We start from the raw sequence: 18513 nt of genomic DNA on the forward strand, positions 1-18513 counted from the left end.
TGGTTCATATCACACAAACAGCACATCAACATCCTGAAAAGCCACCTAAGGACAGCACTTTGCACTACATTGGAAAACAGTTCCATATGACCTTCTGGGAAGGCAAGACTTGCCACAGGCAGCAGGAGTACACAGCAGCAGCAGCCAAGTTCTCCACAGTTACGGGGTTAAAGAAGCACAATCACCACAGAGGAGTCAGTGCAAGTAAGTTGTTGTGGTAACTGGGTACAATAAGATCAAAGTGAACCAGGAGCACAAATCTGGGATGTGTAGGGTTGAATAAAAATCCTGAGATGCAAATTCATGTGAAACCTGAAAATTAAGAGTTATATATAAATAATAGAAGGGCACTGGACTGAACCAAAAAATCTCAGGTGATTTTGTATTTTTCTCTAAGGCTTCAACTGTATTTGTGTATGGAGGAAATTGAAAGGCCACAGAGTGAAAAAAAATGTTCCACTTTTTAATCCCAGCTCTACCAGGGATAAATGACATCTCAATAATCAGGGGAGTTCCTACTCTGCCCCAGCTGTACAAGCACTAGTGGGTCAAATGTCCTTTGGTTAAACAAAAGTCCATTTTATTATCTTTTTTCACCCCTACAGCATTTCCATTGTGCCCTTCATTTCCATTTTTCCTCCAAAGCCACTGGTTCTAAATCCTTTTAATTCTGCATGAGAAAGGAAGGGTCCCATAGTGAGCAGCTCCCCTGGGACTCAGATGGCCTTCTCTTCAGCAGCCAAGAGTCCAAAAGCTGGGATTTTGTGGAAAGAAAGACTTCTTGGCTGCCTGAGATACTAAAGAAATAATATGACCTTGGTTATGATCTTTGAAACTAATCTGTGATTTTCATGACATTCTGCCTTTAAATATTCAAACTAGAGCTGTCTTAAATGGTCTTGGTCTTCAATAAGTAGTTATTTCTGAGTTTTCAAAGCACAATCCTTTCCAGTTTCAGGCTGAGCCCCCTAAAGGAGGGATCTACAGACCTTTGACTTTCTTCACAGTCTTAGCCAACCTTGCGTTTTATCAGTATAATATAACAAGAAAAGAGTAAAAGAGTGAGTATCTAACAGTCTGGCAAGGTTGCAATTAATTTCACAGAGGGGAGGGAAGAGAAAGGAGGTGTAGGAAAGCCCAGCAGGTGGGTCACTGCTCCATCCACCAGCCTCCTGTTTCCTGGAAGCCAGAGCCAGCAGCACTTACAGTAAAACTGATTGTTCAAAGTTGTATCATTATTCCCAGATTTCTCCAATGCTGCTAATCTCAGTTAATTATATTGGAAATCCCTTGTATTATGACCATGCAATTCATAATGTGCCAGTAGAAGTCATGGTTCATAATAATCACATAATGGGCAAGGACTTAGGCATAATCAGATTTTAGTTACCCTGTCGTGTTTCCATAATGCTGCTATAAAACCAACATAATCACAAAAAAGCACCAGTTATTTAAACATTTTTATCAGATTGATGTACAGTATCTTTCTCTCTCTCTCTCTCTCTCTTTTAAACAATGTAAGATAACAAAAATTGGATTACAATTGCTGGGAACAGACTACGATAAACTATTTGCTTGTGTGCAGAATGAAATTTAATAATGGCATCAGTGTCTCAATTTTTAGCAATGTTAAACCTGTTAAATAGTAGTATTCTGCAGCCAAAGGCTGCTTCCAAAGAGACAGCATCAGAGCATTGTGAAAACGATATCTCCGAGAGCTCAGCTGTCTTATAAACCTTGAAAGATGTCCTATATCCTCACAATTAACCTGGCTGCTAACATTTACTGTGCAGATGAGGGCTTGACTTTTTCCACAATACATGATGCAAAAAAACCCTCAGTAGCTGTAAGGATTTTAAAGGCCAGCGTCTGCTTCTCAAATAAAATTTAAAAAAAAAAAAAGCCATTTTCTATTTTACAGGAACACAGTTGGTGAAGAGAATAGAGAACTTGCAAGATGGACTCTCTGGAGTGTAATGTTTTATCTCCACTCTGACCCCAATCACTTCAGCTCTGCACTTGACATCCTGAAGAAGGGTCCAACTACACTTGTTTCAGCAATGAACTGCCAAACTTAATTCAAAAGAATTTCTAAAACATTAGATGTTTTCAGTTGACAAGCAAATATCTGATTCCTATATTTTTCTACAATTGCTTTATTTTAAGGCAATAAATATAATAGGAGTGAGTGAGTAAGATCAGAGAGTGTCACCCTTTTTAGATGCTTTTTTTCCCCTTCAGAAATGAGCTGTGATGGGAACAAAAACACTTGCCACTTGAGAAGAAAGAAGGACTTGTCTACTCCTAAGAGGAAATGAAAAGGAGGTGACAGAATAACTGGAGATTATAAAATTCCTTCCTGGGATTGTGGGCAGAGTGACTGAGAAATCACAGAATTGTAGGGCTGTGCTTCTCAGCAGTCTCTTAATCCAGCTGTCCTCAGAATCAAAACACAGAACATGCCTGAAAGACACTTCTGTGCTCTGTTTCTAAAAATCTCCAGTGAGACAGATTTATCTATATCAGCAAGCTGATATAGAAAGTTCTTCCACGTCTTCTATGCTGCAAAATAGCCCCATAATGGTTTTGTATCCTCACCTGACATGAAGGGCAACTAGTCACCTTATTCTCTCTGAAACCTCTTAGCAGACCTTTTTTCACTCTTCTCCGAAATAAATAAATTCAGTCCTCTTGGTGTTTCCTCCCAGGCCATGTTTTCTAAACCTCTCCATTTTTGTTGTTTTACTTGCTTTGTCTCCAATTTGCTGCTTTATTCGGATATAGACGAATTGAAGATGGTGCAGAGAAAACCAGCAAACTTAAAGCTGCTGGATTGGAACTGTGGTTGTTTTGCCTGTTGGGGTTTTTTTTAAGAAATAAACAGAAACTCCTCTGCATTTTGCAGGGATGAAGAGACACATGGTTAGTAATAAGCTCAAAGGTCAGGAAATTCAAAGTTATGGTTTCTGGTGCAAAATGTTTCCAGACATTTCTCAGATTTAAGGAAATTAAGGCTTTAGTCTGACCTTGTAACATTTTGAGGTAGAGATCCTGATCAAGGAAAGTGTGTGCATAGCATTAAATGTGAATAATATCCCTAAAGTTAGTGCTACCTTACATACTGCAAATATCATACATTTCTTGGCTCTTCTTTAAGCCAAAATGTCTTTTCTAGATCCATCTATATACTCTTGTCATACTCTTTAGATCATGTTGTTTTACAGACATGCAAGTAACAGCCAGCCCTGAATGTTTAACACTGAAATTATTGGATAGTGGAGGGGAAAAAAACAAAGGAAATTTATTAGAAAGAAAAATAGAAATGCTTGCTTAATTTAGAGATTTTGTATGTTGGACAGCATGCTGCTGATTATCGCTGACATCAGGAAGGCAGAGTTATCAGGAGAAGAATTGGTGACTTCTCACTATTTCTGCACTATTTAGCTACCATTAAATTAATCAGGAGGGACTTAGTCAGCTTCATTATAGTTGGCCTGGGAGAGGAAAAAATAATACTCCCTTGGAGAAGTCTCACCATTAGGGCTTATGAAATAAGTACTTTCTGCTGCTAGTACGGAAAATAGCTGCAGAAATTGGGCCATAGTCTTCACTCTTCTATAATACAGAATATTATATATACACTACACTGAGAAACACTGCAGATTTCACTAAATTTTTGGCATCCATCTGTTGCAACGGAGGGAAATAGAACTTGAACAGCTGGACTGGGATATGAAGGGTATGAGAAATCACTCTTTAGCTGAAAACCTCAGTGGAAACCATATCATATACGTATATCTATAAGACCTCTAGTCAGTTATTAACAGCTTAGCTACAAAACAACATTAAACCTTTATGAGGATCAAAAGATCTTGTCTCACACTAATCTCCTAATATCAGACAGCATAAAAAAACTTCAGAAACATCAGCCTGTTTAAAACCTGCCCAAATTTATATTTCAGGCCCTGTTGTTCCGAAAATAATCCTCCTCCGTGATTTAAAAATAAACGAGGAAGGTTCCTGGCTGCTGTGCACAGGGAGAAGTCTGCGGTATCTCGGCACACAGCTTTGGGAGCAGAGTATCCGAGGGACACGAAGCGCGTCCCACGTGTGAGGCAAAGGCCTTGAGCAGCGCGTGATTAATCCACCAGAGTGCTGTTGTGGCTCCCTCCGCACGCTGGAATATCTCCATTTTCCACAGATGGCTATTACAGGCACTATTCCTATGGCAGGGAGATAAACATTAGTGCCATCTCTTTCGCGTGCCTTGAGTTCTCAGATTAACCTTTCCCGCGGCTCATTGCCTCGTGATTCACGGCTGGCAGGGAAGGCTTTGTCAAGGCAACGCACCCTCTTCCAGGCAACAATATCTGCAAAAAGCTTATGTTTTGAGAGTGACTGTGGCACCGGTGCCTTGTGGACATCGTTACACACCCATATAGAGCGAGGCAGCTTGGTCCAGCCAAGCCTTCCATCCATTTCCCAGCATGAAAAGCAAAAAATGAGTGTTTCCTATATAAATACCTACATGAATAGGATTTTATCTTAAGTAGGCTATCCACTGGTAGGGCACGACAGAAAAGTACAGGCAGCTTTCTTGGCATCAGTGCTGCAAGGGCAGTCCTGGGAGTGCCATAGGATTGGGATCCTTGGATGTGCTCCCTGTTGTGACCATTGGATCAGCGCAAGCTGCAGCAGAAAGATCAGGGCACAGCCACGGTTCTGCCCACCCCCCCACCTCAATGCTGACACTTTCTGGAGCTGGTCCTGAGGTCCAAGAAGCCATCAATATATAACAATGTGTAATCCCTTCCTTTTGCAGCACACAGACTGGAATTCCTGGTTATCCACTGGAAAGAAAAGGGTAGAAAGTGGGACTTTATTATAGAGTTTTCCCTATGCTCCCTCACTAAAAGAGCTGTGCAAGGACTAGGCACAGTTTAACACCAAGAAAGTAGTCAAATGAGAGCATGTTAAAGGCTATATATTTGTTTTGAGAATCAACTTTCTGGAGCTAAAAATCAGATTCAGAAATTATCTTATCATGAGCACAGGTCCTCTAGAAACTTCCTGGGAGTACATCAGGTCTTAGACAGAGGACATCAAAGGTGATAGTCACTGATCCCCCCAAAGCCTGAGTGGGAAATCCTGACTTTACTCCCTAGAAATATTCTTTAAACCTCTAATAACAAAGTAGTTTCTTAACTACAGCCTACTCATTTAACTTGCTTTAAAAAAAAAAAGTTAAAAAAAATCAGCAGTTTTTCTTTCCCTGTAGTCCCATCACTATATTTTTAGGCTGCAAAGCCAAGAAATTGATTTTTTTTTCCCCACTGATACTTATTGTCTTTTATGGCTGCAGAAGATTTTAGACCAGGAATATGAAGCTTACAGATGGCTCATATCTGGCTTGTGCAATAGATAAAGTGAGAATCTGTTATAATGATCCATTTGGACATGCTCCCATTTTCTGATCACTGAATTTGAATCTATTAATCTTCTAGACATTTCCAGCATGCCCATCAACATGAAATAAAGCTGAGGAACTGCACGGCTATTTGTCTGTAAGGATTTGTGCCCCTCTTCTTCTTGCCTGAACTGCTGTTACATATATGGCTTGTGAAGTGCTTTATTTCTCGTAGGAATACTACATGTTGGCCATAAAACAATATATTTCCTCACTCATGTGTGTGCACAAGAGCAAAATCTGTAATCCAGAAAGGACAGGACATATTTTCCAATAATTTTGGTGCCAAAGCAGATCAGTCAATTTCTAATTAACTCTAATTGGCTTCCTCACATGCTTTTAAATTATTTACCTGGAGGTGACAGGTGCTCAAAAGCACCAAATATTTTCTCCATACTTTGTAAATGTTAAGCAGTATATTTGATTAAAAATAATCACCCAACACTTGTCACTTACAACCAAAAGCCTCCTTGACCTAAACATGCAAACCACATGTTTTACGATCACTGAGAAACAAAGCCAAGGTCCATGTAGTAGATTCCTCAGTAGGTAACATTAAAAAAATAAATAAATAAAGAGAGACAAAAAGAGAAAAAATATTTAGGACAGCCTTGGAGGAGGTATTAACCCATCTTGAAAGACGTGGGCTCAGACTTCTGCTCAACCATCACGATCCTGCACAGCTCAGGACATGTCATGTCACTGCTGGCTGGACCCACAAAGGGCTTCTTTCCAAACTAAAAAGCTTTAGACACCTGAACCCACAGCTCCTGCATTTGTTGAAGGCATTGTGACATCCAAGGACAGATAAGCACAAAGGTGTGATGCTGCCTCACCTCTCTCAATCTTCGAACTCGTCTTGAAATGTAATTTCTTTTCTGTTCAGGGCCCTAAGAAATGGAAGGTGTTTGTCCTCCCAGCTGCCATCTGCTCCTGGAAGGGACTGTACAGGAACAGGGAGGGCAGAGCAGTTCATGCTTAATTTGTGGCTCTGGACTCTTCCTGGCTAGGGCCAACACTGAGCAAAAACTCAGTGTACAGTCAGCTTAATATACAGCCCGAAATTAGGCAAGATGGGAAAAGGGTCCAAGACCAAAAGCAGCTAATACAGGCAAGCAGCAGCCAGAGAAGGTGTGCTGTTAAAGTATTTCTGATCTGAAATATCTTTAAATCATACTGCTGCATACCTACACAGGCTGCAGGGGAGAGGCAGAGACGCAAGCTGAAGTGGGCACCGAATTGGAAAGTGTTCATGGGCTGATTTGAGAGTAACTTTATCCATGAGGACAGTTTAGAGAAAATGTGTTATTAAAGTACTTTATTTCCATTTAGAGACTCACACAGGCATACACAGACAGTAGGTGGTGACAGCTGCTACCAGAACCATTTGTTATCTTACTTCTGTTCAGCTTTTGACAGTGTAAAATGAATATAAATACTGAAAAGCTCTACAGAGGTGAACCAAACAATAAAAAGTAGGGGGGAATGAATTCTGGTTAGGTTACTTTAGGGAAGAGCTTTATTTCTGTTTATTCCTGAGGCATGGATGTGCACTGTTTTTCTAATGCTGACAATACTGTTGAGAGGATTCTTGGTGGAGTTTACCAGATCCACACCATCCTGAGGTGGTGAGAGCTGGCCTTGCAGCTAACTTCAATATCATACCCAGAAATGGCATGAAAATAAGGCTTCAGCAAATTATTGCTTTTCCCTAATAATCTGTCCATCAAAATGGAGTGAACCTTTCACAGAGTTTGCCTTAATAAAAGTGCTGGTGAGATATCTCTGTGTTTGGACTTAGCAGTAGCAAATCTCTTGGCATCAAAGGGATTAAATTAGTTGGCCTGAAATTATATTGCTTTTTCCAAGCAATCATGACAGCTCTCAGAATCTTGCTACAATATAGTCACATCACACCAGCTGACAGTTCCCTTCAAAAAAAACCCATTCATTTTGGCCAGCTCCTCCTGTGAACACTATCAACAGACTGATGCTCCTGCTTCAGAGTCCAATAGGCTTTTTGAACTACACCCCTATCAGGAGGAGGTCCTGCTATCAGTTTGGACTTTTGTCTGATTGCTTGGTTCTCACATGGAATATTTACACCATCCTTGCTTTGGTTTGATTTTGGATGGACTCACAGAGGAGGACAGACAAATTTTGTGTTACAAAGGCAATCTATAAAAGAGATTTTGGTGTGTTGTACAGAATACAAAGTTCCTCAGAAACTGTTGTAGTGTAATGATTCCACTATATATGTTTCATTAGAGCTTTGGGTTGGGTTTTGGTTTGGTTTTTTTTCTTCTATGACAATTCCTCTCACCTTGGCTGTGCTGATATAACTGGAACACTCCATAAAATAGGGGCTGGTAATGAGAGGCAAATATTTATAGCATAGCACACAGATTAAGCTGAAGTCAGACAGATATTTTCCTAAAAACCTTTGCTCCTGATTCAATGCTTATAAAGCAAAATATTTACTTTATGAGAAAGACCCCTAAGTTTGTATGGGGGAGAGGTGAAACCTTTATCTGAAGTTGGGCCAATAAACAGGAATGACTTGGGCTTGGGAGTGCTGCAGGGAACATCGTTAGCTCCTGTGGGAGGGAAAGATTCACGTCAAGTTTATTTTTATAAAGCAGCATCCACCTAGAAATGAGCACAAACTAAAATGTTATATCCTCTGAATTTGGTGGGCACTTGAAATCTCATTTTTTGCAGAGAGCTCTTGATTCCAAAAAAGGCCAAAACAGTGACAGGTACGCAGAACTTGTCAGCCTTTGGGGAGCATAAAATTTGGGTTTCAACCTCTCTAACATTCTGCCCCACCCAGTCACCAAATCCCTTCCATGTACCTCTGGTTCTTGCACAAAGGCTGGTTGTAGCTGAAGAAGAAGCTTAAGCCTAGACACAGACAGGACTAAAGATAAACCCAATGGCAATGTGGGGAGAGCAGGCAGAAGCCCACCCCACCAGACTCCACAGTGAGGGCAAGCAGCCTGTTAAACTCATCTGCCAAAGTCAATACTCACCAGATCCATGCTTTTCTGGAAAGCAATGGCTTTCTGAATAGAAATAGGGATCATTTCCCCTAACTTAGCATATCTGAGGTATAGCTGGCTCACAGCCAGTACTGTGTAACCAATAACATGCTCAAGATAGCAAATGTGTCCTGCACACACATTATTATTACAAAATCCATTGCTAACTCTGCATAGAGCAGCTAATATGCCAAAAATATCATATGTATATATTATTTGAATTATCCATTGCAGAGCAAGCTGCAGGAAGGCTAGTAAATTTAGTTCCTCTTACCTGCCATCTGCATTCATATTTAGTAGTGAATTATATGTTTTCAATATGTTTTCTAGCAAGTTATTTACACAAATCTCATTAACAATAAAGACAGGGGGTTTATATACAATTCCTGATCTGCTGACTGAAATTGCATACCAAGATGTCAGTACGACTTTGAATAGAAGCTGGAAAGCTATGCTGCATGAAACCATATCACTGAGAGAAAACCCTCACGCTTTCTATTCTCCATACTGACTTTTTTTCTTCCCTCTCTCCACTGAAACAAAACCGCCTTTAACTGGTTCTTTGTTATGCTGGTTTCCTGCAGCATTTTTGATAGTGCCTAATAGTTGTAAGGGCTGGATTACAGTTCAATATACAAAAAGCAGTTTGTTTCCAGCCCTGTGAGAAGCTTGCTATCAGGTTTTGAAAGTAATTTTCAGAAGTAGCCTTCCTTAGCAGACATTTTCTGGGATGCAGTCAGTGTTCAACTTGCCAGGTGCCTGATGTGCGATGCAGTGACGTTACCAGGCTGATTACTTGGATGGCTCTGAAGTGAAGGCATCTGGTTAGGACTGTTGGCTGGTCAGAAGAAAAGGCACTAATTAAAGTATTTTTTGCCTTTTCAGGTTTGTCCCTCTGATTAACCACTTTAAAAATCACTCCAGGGAAAACCACACAGTTATCTTTAAAACAGAGAGGGATGATTAAACATTCCTCTGCTAACAAAAAAAAAAAATAAAAAAAAGGAAAGCAATCATCTCCAGCAAGGCTGACAGGTTACTGCTGTATTCAAACTAGCTCTTAACCCTTTCAGCCTGGCAGGGGAAAGCCTGAGTGATCTTATGGCAGCTTAAAAAAAAAAATCTCATTGCCACACACCATTTGACCAAATTTACTTGCTTTCCCAAGCTAAATTTGCTGTCAAAATGTATCTATATCCATACACATAGACAGATATCTCTTGGCACCTTCTTTAAGACAAACCATATTCCCAAATTTAACATACACCAAAACTATAGCAGTGATCAGTAAACTGTTACCATTGCCAGTTTCTGACATTTGAACCTTTCATCTTGTTTTCAGTGAAAACAATTCAAACGTGTCAATGTACAAATCACCAGAGATCTTATTTTGTTCTTCCAAATTACACATACACTAGGAACTACCTTAATGATCAGCATTTCCACTGGTTTTGTACCAAAGTCACAATGGGTTTGAAATCTTTTCCTCTCTTTCTTATTAACAAATGTCTGTGAGATCTTTACTCATAATATGACCTTGCTTACTGCCAAAATTAAAACCTTAATACCATAGGATCTATGCTGAGGTCACAGTGTCACAGACTTGTTCTGTGACCTTTGGCAAACTACTTAATCACAAGCCTTTATACAACTGTGGTTTCAGCAATATATTTTTAGGGTCCTACACATTGCAAGAGAAACCTCCTTTATCAGTAAAAGTTTAACATGTTTAAAAGTTTAAAAGTGTCAGTTCAGCACTAATACAAAAATTTCAGGTAGTGCTTTCATTTCTTACATTTCATTTATATACTCTGAATGGTTTTCCAAGTGGTCTGCAGCAGTCTTCTAAAGGGCACATGTACACACAAAACTTGCACAGTGACCTCCACCTGTAACAAGGACACTTTTTTAAAATTAAATTATTTCTGGAAAAATATTCTTGTCTACTGCACAGAGTATTCTCAAGTCCACTAAGTCTGGAAGTAAAAGATGCTGTTAGGTTTTCTAGTTGTGGTGAAGAAGGACATAAAATGGTACATTTCAGCTTTTTAACCCCAGATTGGCTGTAAAGCTTCAAATGTTTAAGTTGTTTGCTTCAATTTCATAGCTTCTATAACCCTTAAGATTTTGGCAAGATTTCTGCAGACTGAAAGTCTTAAGTAAGATGTATACACAAATTTCCCAGATTGGAATTAAAATAAAATTCTGTAACATAACTCTGCGAAAAGAAATCCTCAATGGTACACAGTGAAGCTGCCTCTCCAAACCCACACCTAAATTTGCCTGTCCTTGTGACAAGACCTAAAGGTATTCAGAGGAGTGTGATGGAGATGTTTTCAGCTTTTACTTAAAGCAATCCAAACCACCAACAGCCCCTTTTATGTTCAGAGTTCGTGCTATTGGACAGCAGACTGCAGCAAATAAAGAAGGGTCGGTTTTTCCAGATGGAATGTGGAAATTACAAACAAATCTCCTCCTTTCTCATTATGTCTTTACATGGCACAGCCTTTATTGTTCCCTTGCTCTCAGTACAGCAGGTTTTTCCAAAGTTACAGCTACAGAAGATCCTTTGGATCACCAGGAAATTTCCCTTCTTCTCTTCCCCTTTGAAACTCAGATTTGAGTGTTTCTACAATTCTTCTCCACATCCCCAGCTGTGCTGACAGTCCCAGTTCACTGTCTCCTTCCTGTCTAATTCCTCCCCTGGGAACTTCCCCAAATGAGCTTTTTCAGGTGCTTTCTGGCACTGACTTTGCCTTACCCCCCAAGAACACTCAGTCAGACTCAATATTCAGTGTCAGATAGGAAAATGCCAGGGAACAGTTCTTCTCCTGCAGCATAGCCAAGTTCTTTTATCAGAAAGATCAGGAAAAGGTTGGTGAAACACACACACAGAGAAGGCATCATCTCTATCAGAGCTTGGAAAACGATGTGGTTTTCAGGCTGCATAGAGATAGTTCACCCAACAGAAGCCTTTACAAGTGGAGTCTATATTGCTACCAAAAAAGTCCTTACAGCAGTGAGCAGATTGAATTGTGCATCTCACTAATACCAGACACTAAGGCTGGTCTGTACATTCGTAACTTTTCTGCTTAGTACAGAAGGAACAGTTTCTGCAAAATTAAATTGAATCTTACTTTTTTGCACATTGCTGTTGTTTGTATGAAACTGGTCTGCACTGATCTGCTGTGGAAATGCTACACAAAAACCAGGAGAGAGACTGGTACAGAAAAGGTATACAGCTTAGATGGTCCCAAACGCAGGCACATCCCTTTAAAATATGACTCTGATTTTGTGAGAATAAAGATTGACTTATTATTAGTTTCTTTGAACTCTTACTCTGAGATGTCTTAGAGAAGACTTGACAGAATCCAATCTTCACTGTATTTAAACATATTTTCTGAATCCTTATCTGTTCAGATATGGTTTACAGAGACTCATGTCTTGGTTTTTGTCAAAGATAACTGAGGGGTTACGTAGGTCTAAACGTAACTCTTCATATCAGCACTAAGACTCAAGGAAATTCTGAATTGCAGCACTTTATACTGAAGGGATCCCTATATGATTCTTTTCTTCTCACAATCATTCAAGAACTTGAAAGTTCATGGAGTAGCCTCAAATCTCTCATTCCCATAAATTTAACAGAGGTCACAGCATGGCCAATTCAGCTGAAAAGTGTTATTACAGAAAAACTTGATGATACTTTTATGTTCACTGATGTGAACATAATTCTCTGGGTCTTTTAGCTACATATAGCCCATCTTATCCACAGAGACACTTCAGCAGATATATACGGTACCATGAGCAAAGTTAAAAGTGATGAATACTCTGATTTATAACTCCTACTGATAACAAGATGGTAGAAAAACTTAAATGTATGGGTGTTATTATATACACTGTTTAACTTTGCTCAGCAGAGAAGGAATGGGAAAGAAAAAATATTTGTCACACCTGAACTGTGGGGACACCCCTTTGAATGACCCTTGTTGCCTGTAAAGAATTGAGCTGATCTCTCTAACCAATGGACAAAAAGATGAAAGATAGGGTTATCTCTGAGGGTGCTAAGTGTGGATGTGAATCAATAATCCTTCTTGGGTTTAAGGACCAGACAGAGGGAGGAAAATGCATATATAGAAGAGCTTTCCTTCCTGACAGATTTAATCATCTAAAGAGATCTCAACCTGCTGAGTTGACATTGCCCCTCCTAAAGATCAACCACTGCATTGTAAATACATAGACACAAGAAAGTAATTATTATAACTAATCTCATTAGGGATGAGGAGCTGGACAAACAAGCCAGATGCCCCTCCTTCTATTTTAAAGCTGTGGTGATTGGCAAAACAGATTCAAGTAAGAGTCCCTTGGTAACACCCCACTTAAAGCTGAGACTGCCTTCATCCACTCCATCCACATCAGCAGGTCCTCAGCATTGGTCTCAGCGTGATCCAAGAGTTTAAGCACATAGCCTAGAAAAATTTTACTTTGTTAGTCTTCATTAGGAATCTACTTTTTAAGCTGATTCTCAGTGAAGTCACTTAGTCAGACGAAATCATTGCACACTAAACAATCTTGTTAGGGAGGTTTATCCAAGCAAAGGGCGTTCAATCGCATTTTCATTAGTAGCACTATATGGTTATTGTCCTGAAAGACAGGGCTCTTAGACTTAATCTATGTGCTTAGAGTTGAATTTTCTCAAGAACTGAATGTCAATTTTCACTCCTTTCTGGCATTACAAAGTCAGTTTGCCTGTAGATCAATAAAACAAAGATTTGAAGACTGAAGTAGGTCCTTCCCAGTGTCACAGCTCTGCCAGTGCTGAGAGCTCTCTGAATTTTTAAGAAGTTGTGGGTTATCTAATTCTAATGATGTATATTATTAATTAGAACCTTATTTAATGAGAAAGTCACTGGCTGTCATGAACAGCAGGTGATTTATCTACAAGAAAAAAAAGAGTATTTTAAAACAGAAAACATGATATTTCTCTCTTCTAAGTTCTGTACAGCTCAAGAAAATGGGAAAGATGCTTAACCTTATCCCTTTTACTTTCCACAGCAATTTTCTGGAATAACAAGCCCTCCCATTAAATGAAGAGGAGAGTTTCTGCTTTCCTTGGCTTGTATCACTCATTTCTTTCCTGCCTGTGGGACAAAGCAAAGCCTAAGGCAGAGTTTACCACTGGCTTACTGAAGTAAGTAGCTCTCGGACTTCTCCTTCAACCTTGACCCGAAGACAACCATGGATTTGGGGAGCCTGAACTTGAGCCTTAATTTTTGAAAATAGGAAAGAAACTGTACCTTTCCCAAACAGTGTTTTTTAGTTTTTAGCTCATTCTCTACCTTTTTTTCTTTCCCTTCTGGGAATATGACACCACATTTTGTATTATGTTCCCATATATTTGCACTGATTTCTGTAGGGCTGACTTTAGTTAAAACCAGGGTATATTTTACTTCATTTTTCTCCATTTATCAGTGACAAAAAGTGTTTCTACCTAACAAACAGTGTATTATAACATTAGTAATTAGTGGGTTTGTTTCTTGTACAGCTTTGCACTAAAGGCATTTCTTAGACCAGCCCTTGAAGACATCCCCAAAAGATGTTTGCACTGTTGCCAGTGATATTGACGCAAAGCTTCTGATATGCTACTTAAAAACTGGGGAAACCTGATATTGCTCTGAATCATTCACACAGGTAAAAATAAATTTTGATTCTATACACTGCTAAGGCTGAAATAAAAAATTAAGCAAAGACTATGAATATATCCTGTGTAGAAGGAATCAGTCTAACAATGAGAAAAAGAGGAATCAATAAAACACAACTTACATGTGGCACTGATGTTTAGATTGGACTAATTCTCATAATTTGAGACTTTCACCACGGTAGTCATGTATGCATTTACTGCTCTGATAATGCAGAAGGTGAAGATATTAAAGGGAAGTCACATCCATAGTTCATGGCACCCTCAAGACTGAAGTTAGACAAATATAAACATGCTCAGCCTTATATGACAGTAAGCATATTATGAGCTCTTGATCCTTTTTGAGCCAGATTAGGTCAGGGATGGCTTCAAATTGTTTCCATTGCATAATTCCTCATGGGCTCACTTGTGATCCACATCAAAGAACAGCACCACCAGCAGTGCTTAAAGAAGCCAGAAACAAAACTTGCACATGGTTGAGATAAAATTCCCATTAGTTTCAGATGAGTTAGGATTTTGCTGGGTTTGTGCTGCCTTTAATTAGCATTCAGACACAATGATAGTTTCTGTTAAGCGCATGCATGTCATGCCAGCAACACTTCATTATTGAGGCCTCCGTTCATTTTTCCCCTTGTTTGAGATGTATTAAGATGGACACTGCAATTAGTGCAGGGTGAGGATTTTTTCATACAGTCATCTCAAATGAATGTAACTACAGAAGAGTAGTTACAACAAAAGAGGAGGCACAGGCTCATGTCTAACACACAGGAGGCAGGGGGGAAGGGTGTGTCGGTCTGGAAATGCAATGCCATCCTGGCAGCAGGTTCACAGTCATGGGATGTCTGAGAATCATGACCTAATGACAAGGTCTTCAACTCCCATCTCCACTCATCCCCACCCCTTTCCCAAGGATTTTGCATTTGGAAAGCTATGCCTACCTGGAGCCTACACACATTATGGGTGTGCATCCTTCAGACTAGTTCCAAGTGCCATCCTGGGCTGTCAGCCTGAGGAGTGGGTAGAGAACAACAAAAACTTCAAAAAACACACCCCTCATGCAAATTAAAAACCAACCACACTTTTTCATGGCTTCTCAAAGAAAAGAAAAAAAAATATTTAAACATTGACTGGACTCCCAGCTTTTGGGAAAATTGTATCACTCTCTTATTCTAACTGTGATTTCCAAGGACACTAAAATACGAAAGCTATTTGGACAGTCAAAGTATGACTAGAACAGGAAATACTTTTTTTACCTAATTTAGTTTGCCTTGATTTCAAAAGAGTAAGATGTCTTGACCACAGTGCTACAGAAACTAAAGCCTATTCAAACATGCTTTGGTTCTTATTGTCTTAAAACAGAAACCATGACCTACAGAAACCCCGGACCTACAGAGGAAATAAATGCAGTCAGATTGAGATCACTGGAAAACTGAAGGAGGGAAAAAATTTTCACTTTTTTTTCTTACATATTATTCTTGTATACAATTATAACAATTTGTTCTTAACTCCTTTATTTACATAGCATAAAGAAAAGTGACAATCAGCAATGCCTATTTTCAATACCATTCATTTAATAAGTTAAAGAATGGGTATAAATCTAGTGATCATAGTTGGTTGGCCCATTGTAAAATGCAGAAACTGATACAATACTATACCAGTAAAAATATTCTGAGACATAATTATCATAGACAAAACTTGAAATACAATCAATAGCTACTTTTTTTTAAAGAACAAATAAATTAATCTGAGCTGTCCTACTAAAAATAGCTTCCTTCCATCAGTTAACTAGTGCATATAGAATTTTTATTCCCATTGAGTTTTTATGTCATCACATTGTAATGGTTTGCTGGTAATCCTTTGGCGTTAATCATGAATCCAAATTAAAATATTCATTTCTGCATTTATTTGCATTTACTGAAGTATTTTTTCTTTAATTTCATGTAAATTTTACAGCTCCTGCATTCATTTCTGAAGCCTCGTTAGCCAAAAATCAGCTTTAATATTCTCACACACGGTTGTATCAAATATGTAGAAGTGGGTTTGCAAGGGAGAAATCTCACAAAATATCACAACTAGAGAAACAGAGAAAATAGAGGAAAAATTCCAGCAGCTCAGTTTTATAGTGTTCAAGAATAGGCAACTGCAGGGGAATAGCTTTCCCATTCTTAAGAAAGGAAGGGGAGTACAATTTATATCATCAGCTTTAGACCCTGTATGAGAAGCCAAGTCTGGGGCCTCCTGAAAAGTGGAAATTGTATTCTCTGGTTTCTTATTACTCAAGGCTGCCTTTAGCATCACTGGCACAACTAAGGGCACTGGCTGGTTTCTGATCATTTGTCAGGCTGATACAAAAGATTTACCCTTTGTGATCAAACACCATTAAAACCACGTCTCATCCGTCACAGCTCTGAGCAAACATGCCATGGACTGACCTCACCAATCAACATCTGCTGTAACCTACTTGACCAGCACTTTTCATCATAAGATAGCCATCAAAATAATTCCTAACTTGCAGTCTGAAGCTACAAAATGAATCACACAATATTTGCGTGCCCTATGGTCCTTTTGGCCCAGGCATTATGGCATACCAGGGTTTAATGATCTTAATAACCCCATATGGCTTGCTGAGAAATTAGATTTTCCCTTCGGTTGCAGAAGGCAATTTTCAATTATAGCAGATGGCAAAACAGTGAAGGTCTGAGAAGTCAAGAACTGACTAAGAAACCTCAGATTAGTACTTAGGCCTTATGTTGCTCAGCCTAATAATGCCAGTGGTTGAATATTTGCCCCAAATGAAAACAATCTTGAAGCAGAGCATGGCATTTGAGCAGAGCAGTCCCCCAATTACACCCGCTCTTCAGAGGGCCAAGTCCAACTGAGATATCCAGAAAGCCACAATTGCACATGGAAAAACAACCCTTGGTGTATCACATACACAGCTCAGCAACAGTTAAGACTCAATTTTATTTGAAATTGGAGAGAGTCATGCTGGACTCCAGGACAATTGAAGATGGAGATCGTCCAAAACATTTTATGAGTAACTCTCTTGATGAGACTCTGTATACCCTTAAAGTTGCTTTGTTTATTTTGTTTTTCCCCCCAAGCAGGATAAAATAAATCTGCATTGAGAGCATGGGACTTTCTGTCAGCACATGAGAAAATAACAGAGAACCTTTCTGTTGGAAAGATGCATTTTGCTGCTGTACTAACCCTGCTTCTGTGGTCCTCATGGCACACAGGGTTTGGGGAATGACGGACATGTGGCTTCACCCAGTTGTTCATACAGATTCTGTATGTGGATCAAGCACTAGAAAATGCAGAAGAAGTTAATGTCACCTACCCAGCAGCAAGTGACAAAAAGGATTTGGGTTCATATCTGCCTCTTTGTGACCACTCCCTGCCCAGCTGCAGTATGGCTGCTGGTGCCACAGGACTCCTCTGGAAATTGGCTCCCCAGTGAGGACACGAGTTTGCCCACCACAGGTGGAAAATCACACCTCTTCCCAAGGGGATAGCTCCCACGGCATAGGAAACCTATGACTGGTGGTGAGAGGTGCATTGGGAAGTGCCATCTGAAAAGATATTTGTGTCCTGCCTCCTCCAGAAGCATTCCTGGACTTCAATCCCTGCCGTCCTTCCCTTAATCTGGAAATCGTGGATGTAAGGGTTGAGGAGAAAAAGAGGAACCAGACTTTGTGTCACATTTCTTCAATGTTATCTCTAAGTAGTACCTGAAAAATATGTACATGATAATAAGGACTGCTGTACAGAGCTATTCAAAGTCTTCGGGGGTTAGCAAAGATTTTCCTGTGTCCTTGCAGACTCTGCTCCACAGCAGGACCCGCTGCCAATTCTCTCCCTCCCTCCCAGAAAGGCAACGCATAGAGAATGCAATAAATCTGTAAAGCTTTTTCTGCTATGCCTTTTTATGTGTTCAGTGGAAGGCAGGGTTCTCTAATGCCTCTTGCACAATTCATAGGGAGACACATGAAGTAGAAAATAGCACCTCTGTTAAGTAGTACACAATTGCTTTAGTGATGAGTTAACAGAGGGAATCTCTTATGGAGGCACAGTGGGGGGAAAATCTGAAACAGCTAAAGGCTCACAGATTTACTTCTAAATCCTCTGCATTTTTCCCAGTGACTTTTCAAACACTTACAAAAGGTTTAAAATAATTTACAATGATGAAGCTTTATGTAGTATTTGTCAGAAGAAAAGACATCTCAAAAGACATCTCGTATTGGTCAGTGTATTATAGACAGGACCAGACAGGACTCTTTAACCCTCATTATTCAGAACTTTCAGGCTAA

The sequence above is a fragment of the Lepidothrix coronata genome, unplaced genomic scaffold (assembly GCF_001604755.1).
Source record: "Lepidothrix coronata isolate B3197 unplaced genomic scaffold, Lepidothrix_coronata-1.0 Scaffold142, whole genome shotgun sequence".
Classification (NCBI taxonomy): Eukaryota; Metazoa; Chordata; class Aves; order Passeriformes; family Pipridae; genus Lepidothrix; species Lepidothrix coronata.